Here is a 15,365-nt window from a genome sequence, read left to right on the forward strand (position 1 = left end):
CATAACCCCCAATAGAACCCCATAACCCCCCTATGGGACCCCCCAACCCCATAACCCCCAATGGAACCCCATAACCCCCAATAGAACCCCATAACCCCATAACCCCCCTATGGGACCCCATAACCCCCAATGGAACCCCCCAAACCCCATAACCCCCCTATGGGACCCCCCAGCCCCATAAACCCCTATGGAACCCCCCAACCCCATAACCCCCCTATGGGACCCCCCCAACCCTATAACCCCCCTATGGAACCCCCCAACCCCATAACCCCCCTATGGGACCCCATAACCCCCAATGGAACCCCATAACCCCCTTATGGAACCCCCCCAACCCCATAAGCCCCCTATGGGACCCCCCAACCCCATAACCCCCAATGGAACCCCATAACCCCCCTAGGGGACCCCTTAACCCCCCTATGGGATCCCCCGAACCCCATAACCCCCCTATGGGACCCCCCCAACCCCATAACCCCCCTATGGGACCCCCCCAACCCTATAAACCCCCTATGGGAACCCCCAACCCCATAACCCCCCTATGGGACCCCATAACCCCCAATGGAACCCCATAACCCCATAACCCCCCTATGGGACCCCCCCCAAACCCCATAACCCCCCTATGGGACCCCATAACCCCCAATGGAACCCCATAACCCCCTTATGGAACCCCCCCAACCCCATAAGCCCCCTATGGGACCCCATAACCCCCAATGGAACCCCATAACCCCCTTATGGAACCCCCCCAACCCCATAACCCCCCTATGGGACCCCATAACCCCCAATGGAACCCCATAACGCCATAACCCCCCTATGGCACCCCCTCAACCCCATAACCCCCCTATGGGACCCCCTCCAACCCCATAACCCCCCTATGGGACCCCCCTCAACCCCATAACCCCCAATGGAACCCCATAACCCCATAACCCCCCTATGGGACTCCCCATAACCCCATAACCCCCCTATGGGACCCCACAACCCCCAATGGAACCCCATAACCCCCAATAGAACCCCATAACCCCCCTATGGGACCCCATAACCCCCAATGGAACCCCATAACCCCCTTATGGGACCCCCCAACCCCATAACCCCCCTATGGGACCCCATAACCCCATAACCCCCCTATGGGACCCCATAACCCCATAACCCCCCTATGGGATCCCATAACCCCACAACCCCCCTATGGGACCCCATAACCCCCAATGGAACCCCATAACACCCCTATGGAACCCCCCAACCCCATAACCCCCAATAGAACCCCATAACCCCCCTATGGGACCCCCCAACCCCATAACCCCCCTATGGGACCCCATAACCCCCTTATGGAACCCCCTCGACCCCATAACCCCCTATAGGACCCCATAACCCCCCTATGGGACCCCCCCAACCCTATAGACCCCTATGGAACCCCATAGCCCCATAACCCCCCTATGGGACCCCCCCAAACCCCATAACCCCGCTATGGGACCCCCCAAACCCCATAACCCCCCTATGGGACCCCCCTCAACCCCATAACCCCCAATGGAATCCCATAACCCCCCTATGGGACCCCCCAACCCCATAACCCCCCTATGGGACCCCATAACCCCCAATGGAACCCCATAACCCCCCTATGGAACCCCCCCAACCCCATAACCCCCCTGTGGGACCCCATAACCCCCAATGGAACCCCATAACCCCCTTATGGAACCCCCCCAACCCCATAACCCCCCTATGGGACCCCCCCAACCCCATAACCCCCCTATGGGACTCCCCCAACCCCATAACCCCCAATGGAACCCCATAACCCCATAACCCCCCTATGGGACCCCCCCAACCCCATAACCCCCCTATGGGACCCCCCCTATGGGACCCCCTCCATGCCCCCCCCCCCCCCCCAGCCCCACAACCACAGCCACGTGAGCAGGGCGCTATGGGGCAGCAGCTTTATTTTGGGGTCTGTGGGGCGGGGGGGGGGGTCAGGGTCCGGCCCTACACCATTGGTAGAACCCACAGCCCGCCCCATAGATGTGGGGTGGGAGGGTAAAGGGTCAGGTCCTGCCCCATAGATGTGGGGTGGGGTTTCAGGTCCCGCCCCATAGATGTGGGGTGGGAGGGTAAAGGGTCAGGTCCTGCCCCATAGATGTGGGGTGGGGTTTCAGGTCCCGCCCCATAGATGTGGGGTGGGAGGGTAAAGGGTCAGGTCCTGCCCCATAGATGTGGGGTGGGGTTTCAGGTCCTGCCCCATAGATGTGGGGTGGGGGGTTGAGGGGGGCTCAGGTCCCACCCCATACACGTGGGGGACCCACAACCTGCCCCATAGATGGGAATGGGGAGGGTCAGGTCCTGCCCCATAGATGTGGGGTGGGAGGGTAAAGGGTCAGGTCCTGCCCCATAGATGTGGGGTGGGAGGGGGGGGGGTCAGGTCCTGCCCCATAGATGTGGGGTGGGAGGGTAAAGGGTCAGGTCCTGCCCCATAGATGTGGGGTGGGAGGGTAAAGGGTCAGGTCCTGCCCCATAGATGTGGGGTGGGAGGGTAAAGGGTCAGGTCCTGCCCCATAGATGTGGGGTGGGAGGGTAAAGGGTCGGGTCCTGCCCCATAGATGTGGGGTGGGAGGGTAAAGGGTCAGGTCCTGCCCCATAGATGTGGGGTGGGAGGGTAAAGGGTCAGGTCCTGCCCCATAGATGTGGGGTGGGAGGGTAAAGGGTCAGGTCCTGCCCCATAGATGTGGGGTGGGGGGGGGGGGGGTCAGGTCCTGCCCCATAGATGTGGGGTGGGGTTTCAGGTCCTGCCCCATAGATGTGGGGTGGGAGGTTGGGGGGGGTCAGGTCCTGCCCCATAGATGTGGGGTGGGAGGGTAAAGGGTCGGGTCCTGCCCCATAGATGTGGGGTGGGAGGGTAAAGGGTCAGATCCTGCCCCATAGATGTGGGGTGGGAGGGTAAAGGGTCAGGTCCTGCCCCATAGATGTGGGGTGGGGTTTCAGGTCCCGCCCCATAGATGTGGGGTGGGGGGTGTGGGGGGGTTCAGGTCCCACCCCATACACGTGGGGGACCCACAGCCCGCCCCATAGATGGGAATGGGGAGGGTCAGGCCCTGCCCCATAGATGTGGGGTGGGAGGGTAAAGGGTCAGGTCCTGCCCCATAGATGTGGGGTGGGGTTTCAGGTCCTGCCCCATAGATGTGGGGTGGGAGGGTAAAGGGTCAGGTCCTGCCCCATAGATGTGGGGTGGGGGGGGGGGGTCAGGTCCTGCCCCATAGATGTGGGGTGGGGGCTGGGGGGTCAGCCCATGGGTGACCCACAACCTGCCCCATAGATGGGAATGGGGAGGGTCAGGTCCTGCCCCATAGATGTGGGGTGGGAGGGCAAAGGGTCAGGTCCTGCCCCATAGATGTGGGGTGGGGTTTCAGGTCCCGCCCCATAGATGTGGGGTGGGAGGGTAAAGGGTCAGGTCCTGCCCCATAGATGTGGGGTGGGGTTTCAGGTTCCGCCCCATAGATGTGGGGTGGGAGGGTAAAGGGTCAGGTCCTGCCCCATAGATGTGGGGTGGGAGGGTAAAGGGTCAGGTCCTGCCCCATAGATGTGGGGTGGGGTTTCAGGTCCTGCCCCATAGATGTGGGGTGGGAGGTTGGGGGGGGGGTTCAGGTCCCACCCCATACACGTGGGGGACCCACAGCCCGCCCCATAGATGGGAATGGGGAGGGTCAGGCCCTGCCCCATAGATGTGGGGTGGGGGGGTAAAGGGTCAGGTCCCGCCCCATACACGTGGGGGACCCACAACCTGCCCCATAGATGGGAATGGGGAGGGTCAGGTCCTGCCCCATAGATGTGGGGTGGGAGGGTAAAGGGTCAGGTCCTGCCCCATAGATGTGGGGTGGGAGGGTAAAGGGTCAAGCCCTGCCCCATAGATGTGGGGTGGGAGGTTGGGGGGGGTTCAGGTCCCGCCCCATACACGTGGAGGACCCACAGCCCGCCCCATAGATGGGAATGGGGAGGGTCAGGGCCCGCCCCATAGATGTGGGGTGGGAGGGTAAAGGGTCAGGTCCTGCCCCATAGATGTGGGGTGGGAGGGTAAAGGGTCAGGTCCTGCCCCATAGATGTGGGGTGGGGTTTCAGGTCCCGCCCCATAGATGTGGGGTGGGAGGTTGGGGGGGGTTCAGGTCCCACCCCATACACGTGGGGGACCCACAACCTGCCCCATAGATGGGAATGGGGAGGGTCAGGCCCTGCCCCATAGATGTGGGGTGGGAGGGTAAAGGGTCAGGTCCTGCCCCATAGATGTGGGGTGGGAGGGTAAAGGGTCAGGTCCTGCCCCATAGATGTGGGGTAGGAGGGTAAAGGGTCAGGTCCTGCCCCATAGATGTGGGGTAGGAGGGTAAAGGGTCAGGTCCTGCCCCATAGATGTGGGGTGGGAGGGTAAAGGGTCAGGTCCTGCCCCATAGATGTGGGGTAGGAGGGTAAAGGGTCAGGTCCTGCCCCATAGATGTGGGGTGGGAGGGTAAAGGGTCAGGTCCTGCCCCATAGATGTGGGGTGGGGTTTCAGGTCCTGCCCCATAGATGTGGGGTGGGAGGTTGGGGGGGGGGTTCAGGTCCCACCCCATACACGTGGGGGACCCACAGCCCGCCCCATAGATGGGAATGGGGAGGGTCAGGCCCTGCCCCATAGATGTGGGGTGGGGGGGTAAAGGGTCAGGTCCCGCCCCATACACGTGGGGGACCCACAACCTGCCCCATAGATGGGAATGGGGAGGGTCAGGTCCTGCCCCATAGATGTGGGGTGGGAGGGTAAAGGGTCAGGTCCTGCCCCATAGATGTGGGGTGGGAGGGTAAAGGGTCAAGCCCTGCCCCATAGATGTGGGGTGGGAGGTTGGGGGGGGTTCAGGTCCCGCCCCATACACGTGGAGGACCCACAGCCCGCCCCATAGATGGGAATGGGGAGGGTCAGGGCCCGCCCCATAGATGTGGGGTGGGAGGGTAAAGGGTCAGGTCCTGCCCCATAGATGTGGGGTGGGAGGGTAAAGGGTCAGGTCCTGCCCCATAGATGTGGGGTGGGGTTTCAGGTCCCGCCCCATAGATGTGGGGTGGGAGGTTGGGGGGGGTTCAGGTCCCACCCCATACACGTGGGGGACCCACAACCTGCCCCATAGATGGGAATGGGGAGGGTCAGGCCCTGCCCCATAGATGTGGGGTGGGAGGGTAAAGGGTCAGGTCCTGCCCCATAGATGTGGGGTGGGAGGGTAAAGGGTCAGGTCCTGCCCCATAGATGTGGGGTAGGAGGGTAAAGGGTCAGGTCCTGCCCCATAGATGTGGGGTAGGAGGGTAAAGGGTCAGGTCCTGCCCCATAGATGTGGGGTGGGAGGGTAAAGGGTCAGGTCCTGCCCCATAGATGTGGGGTAGGAGGGTAAAGGGTCAGGTCCTGCCCCATAGATGTGGGGTGGGAGGGTAAAGGGTCAGGCCCTGCCCCATAGATGTGGGGTGGGGGGGGGGGGGTCAGGTCCTGCCCCATAGATGTGGGGTGGGAGGGTAAAGGGTCAGGTCCTGCCCCATAGATGTGGGGTGGGAGGGTAAAGGGTCAGGCCCTGCCCCATAGATGTGGGGTGGGAGGGTAAAGGGTCAGGTCCTGCCCCATAGATGTGGGGTGGGAGGGTAAAGGGTCAGGCCCTGCCCCATAGATGTGGGGTGGGGTTTCAGGTCCTGCCCCATAGATGTGGGGTGGGGGGTGGGGGGTCAGGCCCAGCCCCATAGATGTGGGGTGGGGGGGGGGGTCAGGTCCTGCCCCATAGATGTGGGGTGGGGTTTCAGGTCCTGCCCCATAGATGTGGGGTGGGAGGTTGGGGGGGGCTCAGGTCCCGCCCCATACACGTGGGGGACCCACAGCCCGCCCCATAGATGGTTGTGGGGCAGGATTCAGGTCCTGCCCCATAGATCTGGGGGGGGGGGGGAGGGAGGATCCCCCCCCACCCCATTAATCTATGGGTCTGGGGTCTCCCCCCCCCCCCCTGCCCCACATCTGTGGGTCTCCTCTGGTCCAGCTCCGGATCCCTGTGGGGTCCATAAGGTCTAAACTCAGCACCCATAGGACCCTATAGGGCGCCCCATAGAACCCCCCCCACCATAGGACTCCCCCATAGGGCGCCCCATAGACCCCCCCCACATAGGACCCCATAGGGCACCCCATAGGACCCCCCCATAAGACCCCCCCATAGGACTCCCCTATAGGACCCCACCCCATAGAATACCCCATAGGACCCCTCCCCATAGGACCACCCCCCCCATAGGACCCCATAGGGTGCCCCATAGAACCCCCCTCATAGGACCCCATAGGGCGCCCCATAGGACCCCACCCCATAGGACCCCATAGGGCGCCCCATAGAACCCCCCCCACATAGGACCCCATAGGGCGCCCCATAGAACCCCCCCCTATAGGACCCACCCCATAGGGCACCCCATAGAACCCCCCCCCAATAGGACCCTATAGGGCGCCCCATAGAACCTCCCACCCCTAGGACTCCCCTATAGGACCCCACCCCATAGAATACCCCATAGGACCCCTCCCCATAGGACCCCACCCCATAGGACCCACCCCATTGGACCCCCCATAGGACCCCCCATAGGACCCCACCCCATAGGACTCTATAGGACCCCCCCATAGGACCCACCCTATAGGACCCCCCATAGGACCCACCCCCATAGAACCTCCCCCCATAGGACCCCACCCCATAGGACTCTATAGGACCCCCCCCCATGGGACCCACCCCATAGGACCCCCCCATAGGATCCACCCCCATAGGACCCCTCCATAGGGCACCCCATAGGACCCACCCCATAGAACCTCCCCCCATAGGACCCACCCTATAGGACCCCTCCATAGGGCACCACATAGGACCCCCCCCAATAGGAACGCCCCCTATAGGACTCCCCCATAGGATTCCCCCATAGAACCCCCCCACCAGGACCCACCCCATAGGACCCCATAGGGTGCCCCATAGGACCCCCCCATAAGACCCCCCCATAGGACTCCCCTATAGGACCCCACCCCATAGAATACCCCATAGGAGCCCATAGGGTGCCCCATAGAACCCCACCCCATAGGACCCCATAGGGTGCCCCATATAAACCCCCCCCCATAGGACCCCCACATAGGGCACCCCATAGGATCCTCCCCCATACGACCCCATAGGGCGCCCCATAGAACCCCCCACCCCATAGGACCCCCCCATAGGGCACCCCATAGGACCCCCCCCTATAGGACCCCATGGGGTGCCCCATAGAACCCCCCTCCCATAGGACCCCATAGGGCGCCCCATAGAACCCCCACCCCATAGGACCCCCCCATAAACCCCCCCATAGGACTCCCCTATAGGACCCCATAGGGCACCCCATAGAACCCCCCCCCATAGGACCCACCCATAGGGCGCCCCATAGAACCCCCCCCCATAGGACTCCCCCATAGAAACCCCCCCCCCCATAGGACCCCATAGGGCGCCCCATAGAACCCCCCCCCATAGGACCCTATAGGGTGCCCCATAGGAACTCCCCCCCATAGAACCCCACCCCATAGGACCCCATAGGGCACCCCATAGGACCCCCCCCATAGAACCCCCCCCCATAGGACCCCATAGGGCACCCCATAGAACCCCACCCCATAGGACCCCATAGGGCGCCCCATAGAACCCCCCACCCCATAGGACTCCCCCATAGGGCGCCCCATAGAACCCACACCCATAGGACCCCATAGGGCACCCTATAGAACCCCCCCCCATAGGACCCACCCCATAGGGCACCCCATAGAACCCCACCCCATAGGACCCCACCCCATAGGGCGCCCCATAGAACCCCACCCCATAGGACCCCATAGGGCGCCCCATAGAACCCCCACCCCATAGGGCGCCCCATAGAACCCCCCCCTATAGGACCCACCCCATAGGGCACCCCATAGAATCCCCACCCCCCCATAGGACCCCATAGGGCGCCCCATAGGACCCCACCCCATAGGACCCACCCCATAGGGCACCCCATAGAACCCCCACTCCATAGGACCCCCACATAGGGCACCCCATAGAACCCCCCCCCAATAAAACCCCCCCCATAGGGCGCCCCATAGGACCCCCACCCCATAGGGCGCCCCATAGAACCCCCCCCATAGGACCCCATAGGGCACCCCATAGAACCCTCCCCCATAGGACCCCCCCATAGGGCACCCCATAGAACCCCCCCCATAGGGCGCCCCATAGAACCCCCCCCCATAGAACCCCACCCCATAGGACCCCATAGGGCGCCCCATAGAACCCCCCCCCATAGGACTCCATAGGGCACCCCATAGAACCCCCCCCCATAGGACCCCATAGGGCACCCCATAGGACCCCCCCCCCATAGGACCCCATAGGGCGCCCCATAGGACCCCACCCCATAGGACCCCCCCCATAGGGCGCCCCATAGAACCGCCCCCCCATAGGACCCCATAGGGCGCCCCATAGAACCCCCCCCCCCCCATAGGACCCCATAGGGTGCCCCATAGAACCCCCCCTGCCCCATAGGAGCCCATAGGGCACCCCATAGAACCCCCCCCCCCCATAGGACCCCATAGTGCGTCCCCATAGGACCCCACCCCATAGGACCCCATAGGGCGCCCCATAGGACCCCACCCCATAGGACCCCATAGGGCGCCCCATAGGACCCCCCTCATAGGACCCCATAGGGTGCCCCATAGAACCCCCCCCACATAGGACCCCATAGGGCACCCCATAGAACCCCACCCTCCCATAGGACCCCATAGGGTGCCCCATAGAACCCCCCCCCCCCATAGGACCCCATAGGGTACCCCATAAAACCCCCCCCCCCCATAGGACCCCATAGGGCGCCCCATAGAACCCCCCCCACCATAGGACCCCCCACCCCATAGGACCCCATAGGGCGCCCCATAGAACCCCCACCCCATAGGGCACCCCCATAGGGCACCCCATAGGACCCCCCCCCATAGGACCCCCCCCATAGGACCCCACCCCCCATAGGACCCCATAGGGCACCCCATAGGACCCCCCCATAAGACCCCCCCATAGGACTTCCCTATAGGACCCCACCCCATAGAATACCCCATAGGACCCCTCCCCATAGGACCACCCCCCATAGGAGCCCATAGGGCGCCCCATAGAACCCCCCCCCATAGGACTCCCCCATAGAACCCACCCCATAGGACCCCCCCCATAGGACCCCCCCATAGAACCCACCCCATAGGACCCCCCCCATAGAACCCACCCCATAGGACCCCCCCCATAGAACCCCACCCCATAGGACTCCCCCATAGGGCACCCCATAGGACCCCCCCCCCATAGGACTCCCCCATAGAACCCCCCCCCCCATAGGACTCCCCCATAGGGCACCCCATAGGACCCCCCCCCATAGGACCCCCCCATAGGGCACCCCATAGGACCCCCCCCCCCATAGGACCCCCCCATAGAACCCCACCCCATAGGACCCCATAGGGCACCCCATAGGACCCCCCCCCCCCCATACGACCCCATAGGGTGCCCCATAGAACCCCCCGCCATAGAACCCCCCCATAGGGCACCCCATAGAACCCCCCCCCATAGGACTCCCCCATAGAACCCCCCCCCCCATAGGACCCCATAGGGCGCCCCATAGAACCCCCCCCATAAGACCCCATAGGGCGCCCCATAGAACCCCCACCCCATAGGATCCCCCCCATAGAACCCCCCCCCATAGGACCCCATAGGGCACCCCATAGAACCCCACCCCCCCATAGGACCCCATAGGGCGCCCCATAGAACCCCCACCCCATAGGACCCCCCCATAAACCCCCCCATAGGACCCCATAGGGCGCCCCATAGGACCCCACCCCATAGGACCCACCCCATAGGACCCCATAGGGTGCCCCATAGAACCCCCCCCCCCCCATAGGACCCCATAGGGCGCCCCATAGAACCCCCCCCATAGGACCCACCCCATAGGGCACCCCATAGAACCCCCCCCCCAATAGGACCCCATAGGGTGCCCCATAGAACCCTCCCCCATAGGACCCCATAGGGCACCCCATAGGACCCCACCCCCCATAGGACCCCCCCATAGGAACCCCCCCATAAGACCCTCCCCATAGGACTCTATAGGACCCCCCCCATAGGACTCCCATAAGACCCCAGACCCCCCAAGGACCCCCATAAGACCCCCATAAGACCCCCCAAACCCCCTCATTCCCCCCATAGGACCCACATAAGATCCCAGGACCCCCATAAGACCCCATAGGACCCCCATAAGACCCCCTAGACCCCCTCATAACCCCCATCAGACCCCCATAAGACTCCCTAGGACCCCCATAAGACCCCATAGGACCCCCATAAGACCCCCCCAGGACCCCCATAAGACCCCCATAACCCCCATAAGACCCCCATAAGACCCCCTAGACCCCCTCATAACCCCCATAAGACCCCCATAAGACTCCCCAGGACCCCCATAAGACCAATCAGGACCCCCATAAGACCCCCATGACCCCCATAAGACCCCCAGGACCCCCATAAGCCCCCCATAAGCCCCCCCAGGACCACCATAAGACCCCCAGGACCCCCATAAGGACACTCAGGACCCCCATAAGACCCCATAGGACCCCCATAGGACCCCATAGAAACCCCATAAGACCCCCAAGGGCTCTCCAGGACCCCATAAGACCCCATAGGACCCCATAATCCCCCCCAGGACCCCCATAAGACCACCCAGACCCCCCCAGGACCCCCATAAGACCACTCAGGACCCCATAAGCCCCCCCACAAGCCCCCCTACTCCCCCCCTAGGACCCATAAGACCCCCATAAAACCCCCCAGGACCCCCATAAGGCTCCTCAGGACCCCCATAAGACCCCAATAACCGCTCTCAGGACCCCCATAAGACCCCATAGGACCCCATAGGACCCCCATAAGTCCCCATAGGACCCCATAAGACCCCCCAGTCCCCCACAGTCTCCCCTACGACCCCCATAAGCCCCCCAGGACCCCCATAAGACCCCCATAACCCCCTCAGGACCCCCATAAGACCCCCATTAACCCCCAGGACCCCCATAAGACCCTCATAAGCCCCCCCAGACCCTTATAAGACCCCCATAACCCCCCCAGGACCCCCATAGGACCCCATAGGACCCCCATAAGACCCCATAGGACCCCCATAAGACCCCCCCCCACCTCAGCTGTGCTGCGCGATGTAACCCCCATAAGCCCCCCCAGAACCCCCATAAGTCCCCATAGGACCCCCATAAGACCCCATAAGAGCCCCCAGGACCCCCATAAGGACACTCAGGACCCCCATAAGCCCCCCCAGGACCCCCATATGACCCCCATAAGACCCCATAGGACCCCCATAAGGACACTCAGGACCCCCATAAGCCCGCCCAGGACCCCCATAAGACCCCATAGGACCCCCATAGGACCCCCATAAGACCCCATAAGACCCCATAGGACCCCCATAATCCCCCCCAGGACCCCCATAAGACCCCCATAACCCCCCCAGGACCCCAATAAGACCCCATAGGACCCCATAGGACCCCCATAAGACCCCATAAGGACACTCAGGACCCCCATAAGACCCCCATAAGACCCCCAGGACCCCCATAAAGACACTCAGAACCCCCATAAGACCCCATAGGACCCCCATAAGACCCTCATAAGTCCCTCCAGGACTCCCATAAGCCCCCCCAGGACCCCCATAAGACCCCCCAGTCCCCCCCAGTCTCCCCTAGGACCCCCATAAGCCCCCCATAAGCCCCCCAGGACCCCCCTAGGACCCCCATAAGGACATTCAGGACCCCCATAAGACCCCCCAAACCTCGTTAGCTCCCTCACTACCCCCATAAGCCCCCCCACTGCCCCCCTAGGACCCATAAGACCCCCATAAGACCTCCAGGACCCCCATAAGGACACTCAGGACCCCCATAAGACCCCAATAAGCCCCCTCAGGACCCCATAAGACCCCCATAACCCCCCCAGGACCCCCATAAGAACACTCAGGACCCCTATAAGACCCCCATAAGACCCCCCCAGGACCCTCATAAGAACACTCAGGACCCCATAAGACCCCATAAGCCCCCATAAGACCCCTATAAGACCCCCATAAGCCCCCCCAGGACCCCCATAACCCCCATAAGACCCCATAGGACCCCCATAAGAACACTCAGGACCCCCATAGGACCCCTATAAGACCCCATAGGACCCCCATAAGACCCCATAGGACCCCCATAAGCCCCCAAGGACCCCCATAAGCCCCTCCTAGGACCCATAAGACCCCCATAAGACCCTCCAGGCTCCCTCAGTGCCCCCATAAGCCCCCCCAGGACCCCCCCAGGACTGCCATAATCCCCCCAGAACCCCCATAACGGCACTCAGGACCCCCATAAGACCCCATAGGACCCCATAGGACCCCTATAAGACCCCCCCCCACCTCAGCTGTGCTGCGCGATGTAACCCCCATAAGCCCCCCCAGAACCCCCATAAGCCCCCCCAGGACCCCCATAAGTCCCCATAGGACCCCCATAAGACCCCATAGGACCCCCATAAGACCCCAAAAGGACATTCAGGACCCCCATAGGACCCCATAAGTCCCCATAGGACCCCCATAGGACCCCCATATACCCCATAACCCCCCCCCCCCCACCTCAGCTGTGCTGTGCGATGTAACCCCCATAAGCCCCCCCAGGACCCCCATAGGACCCCATAAGCCCCCATAACCCCCCCAGGACCCCCATAAGACCCCATAGGACCCCCATAAGACCCCATAGGACCCCCATAAGACCCCAAAAGGACACTCAGGACCCCCATAGGACCCCATAAGTCCCCATAGGACCCCCATAGGACCCCCATATACCCCATAACCCCCCCCCCCCCACCTCAGCTGTGCTGTGCGATGTAACCCCCATAAGCCCCCCCAGGACCCCCATAAGACCCCATAGGACCCCATAGGACCCCCATAAGACCCCATAGGACCCCCATAAGACCCCCCAGGACCCCCATAAGGACACTCAGGACCCCCATAAGACCCCCATAAGACCCCCCAGGACCCCCATAAGGACACTCAGGACCCCCATAAGACCCCCATAAACCCCCCCAGGACCCCCATAAGACCCCATAAGACCCCCATAACCCCCATAAGACCCCCTAGACCCCCTCATTACCCCCATAAGACCCCCATAAGCCCCCCCAGGACCCCCATAAGACCACTCAGGACCCCCATAAGAACACTCAGGACCCCCATAAGACCCCATAGGACCCCATAGAGACCCATAGGGACCCCATTGACTCCATATAGACCCATAGAGACCCCATAGAGACCCCATAGACCCCATAGAGACCCATAGAGACCTATAGGGACCCCATTGACCCCCATAGACCCCATAGAGACCCATAGAGACCCATAGACCCCATAGAGACCCATAGAGACCCACAGAGGCCCCATAGACCCCATAGAGACCCATAGAGACCCATAGACCCCATAGAGACCCATAGAGACCCATAGAGACCCCATTGACCCCCATAGATACACATAGAGACCCCATAGAGACCCATAGAGACCCATAGAGACCCCATAGACCCCATAGAGACCCATAGAGACCCATAGAGACCCATAGAGACCCCATTGACCCAATAGAGACCCATAGAGACCCCATAGAGACCCATAGAGACCCATAGACCCCATAGAGACCCATATAGACCCATAGACCCCATAGAGACCCATAGAGACCCATAGATACACATAGAGACCCCATTGAGACCCATTGAGACCCCATAGAGACCCATAGAGACCCCATAGGACCCCATTGGACCCCCATAAGACCCCATAAGACCCCATAGGACCCCTATAACCCCCCCCCCCCCCACCTCAGCTGTGCTGTGCGATGTAACCCCCATAAACCCCCCCAGGACCCCTATAAGGACACTCAGGACCCCCATAAGACCCCATAGGACCCCCATAAGACCCCAAAAGGACACTCAGGACCCCCATAGGACCCCATAAGTCCCCATAAGACCCCATAGGACCCCCATAACCCCGCCAGGACCCCCATAAGACCCCATAGGACCCCCATAGGACCCCCATAATCCCCCCCAGGACCCCCATAAGAACACTCAGGACCCCATAAGACCCCATAGGACCCCCATAAAACCCCCAAGGGACCCCCAGGACCCCCATAAGGACACTCAGGACCCCCATAGCCCCCTCAGGACCCCCATAGGACCCCATAAGACCCCATAGGACCCCCATAAGACCCCCATTATCCCCCCAGGACCCCCATAAGACCCCATAAGACCCCATAGGACCCCATAAGACCCTCATAAGCCCCCCCAGGACCCTTATAAGACCCCCATAAGACCCCCCAGACCCTTATAAGACCCCCATAACCCCCCCAGGACCCCCATAAGACCCCATAGGACCCCCATAATCCCCCCCAGGACCCCCATAAGACCACCCAGGACCCCCATAAGACCCCCATAAGACCCCATAGGACCCCCATAAGACCCCCATAAGACCCCATAAGACCCCCATAAGACCCCATAGGACCCCCATAAGACCCCCATAAGACCCCATAAGACCCCCATAAGACCCCCTAGACCCCCTCATAACCCCCATAAGACCCCCATAAGATTCCCCAGGACCCCCATAAGACCCCATAGGACCCCCATAAGTCCCCATAGGACCCCCCAGTCCCCCCCAGTCTCCCCTAGGACCCCCATAAGCCCCCCATAAGCCCCCCAGGACCCCCCTAGGACCCCCATAAGGACATTCAGGACCCCCATAAGACCCCCCAAACCTTGTTAGCTCCCTCACTACCCCCATAAGCCACCCCACTCCCCCCCTAGGACCCATAAGACCCCCATAAGACCCCCATAAGACCCCCATAAGACCCCATAGGACCCACATAAGCCCCCCCAGGACCCCCATAAGACCCCATAGGACCCCCATAAGACCCCCTCAGGACCCCCATAAGACCCCATAGGACCCCCATAAGATCCCCGTAACCCCCCCAGGACCCCCATAAGCCCCCCCAGGACCCCCTAGACCCCCTCAGGACCCCCATAAGACCCCATAAGAGCCCCCAGGACCCCCATAAGGACACTCAGGACCCCCATAATACCCCCCCAGATCCCCCTAGTCCCCCTCAGGACCCCCATAAGACCCCATAGGACCCCCATAAGACCCCATAAGGCCCCCTAGACCCCCATAAGCCCCCATAAGCCCCCATAAGCCCCCATAAGACCCCATAAGACCCCATAGGACCCCCATAAGCCCCCATAAGACCCCATAGGACCCCCATAACCCCCCCAGGACCCCTATAAGAGCCCCAGGACACCCATAAGACCCCCATAAGCCCCCCCAGGACCCCCATAAGACCCCATAGGACC

At 62.2% G+C, this 15,365-nt stretch overlaps 1 protein-coding gene across 1 annotated transcript in view; it reads right to left on the reverse strand.

The window, feature by feature from the left end:
* Nucleotides 1-1,905: 1,905 nt before the first annotated feature.
* Nucleotides 1,906-15,365, reverse strand: part of LOC107307798 (general transcription and DNA repair factor IIH helicase subunit XPD-like) — an 89,067-nt gene continuing 75,607 nt past the window's right edge. The window contains exon 9 of the mRNA XM_085535332.1: nucleotides 1,906-6,015. The gene's annotated coding sequence lies outside the window, so the exon portion shown is untranslated. The remainder of the gene's footprint in view (nucleotides 6,016-15,365) is intronic.

The sequence above is a fragment of the Coturnix japonica genome, unplaced genomic scaffold (assembly GCF_054131305.1).
Source record: "Coturnix japonica strain WE unplaced genomic scaffold, WE-NBRP24 Scf118, whole genome shotgun sequence".
Lineage (NCBI taxonomy): Eukaryota > Metazoa > Chordata > Aves > Galliformes > Phasianidae > Coturnix > Coturnix japonica.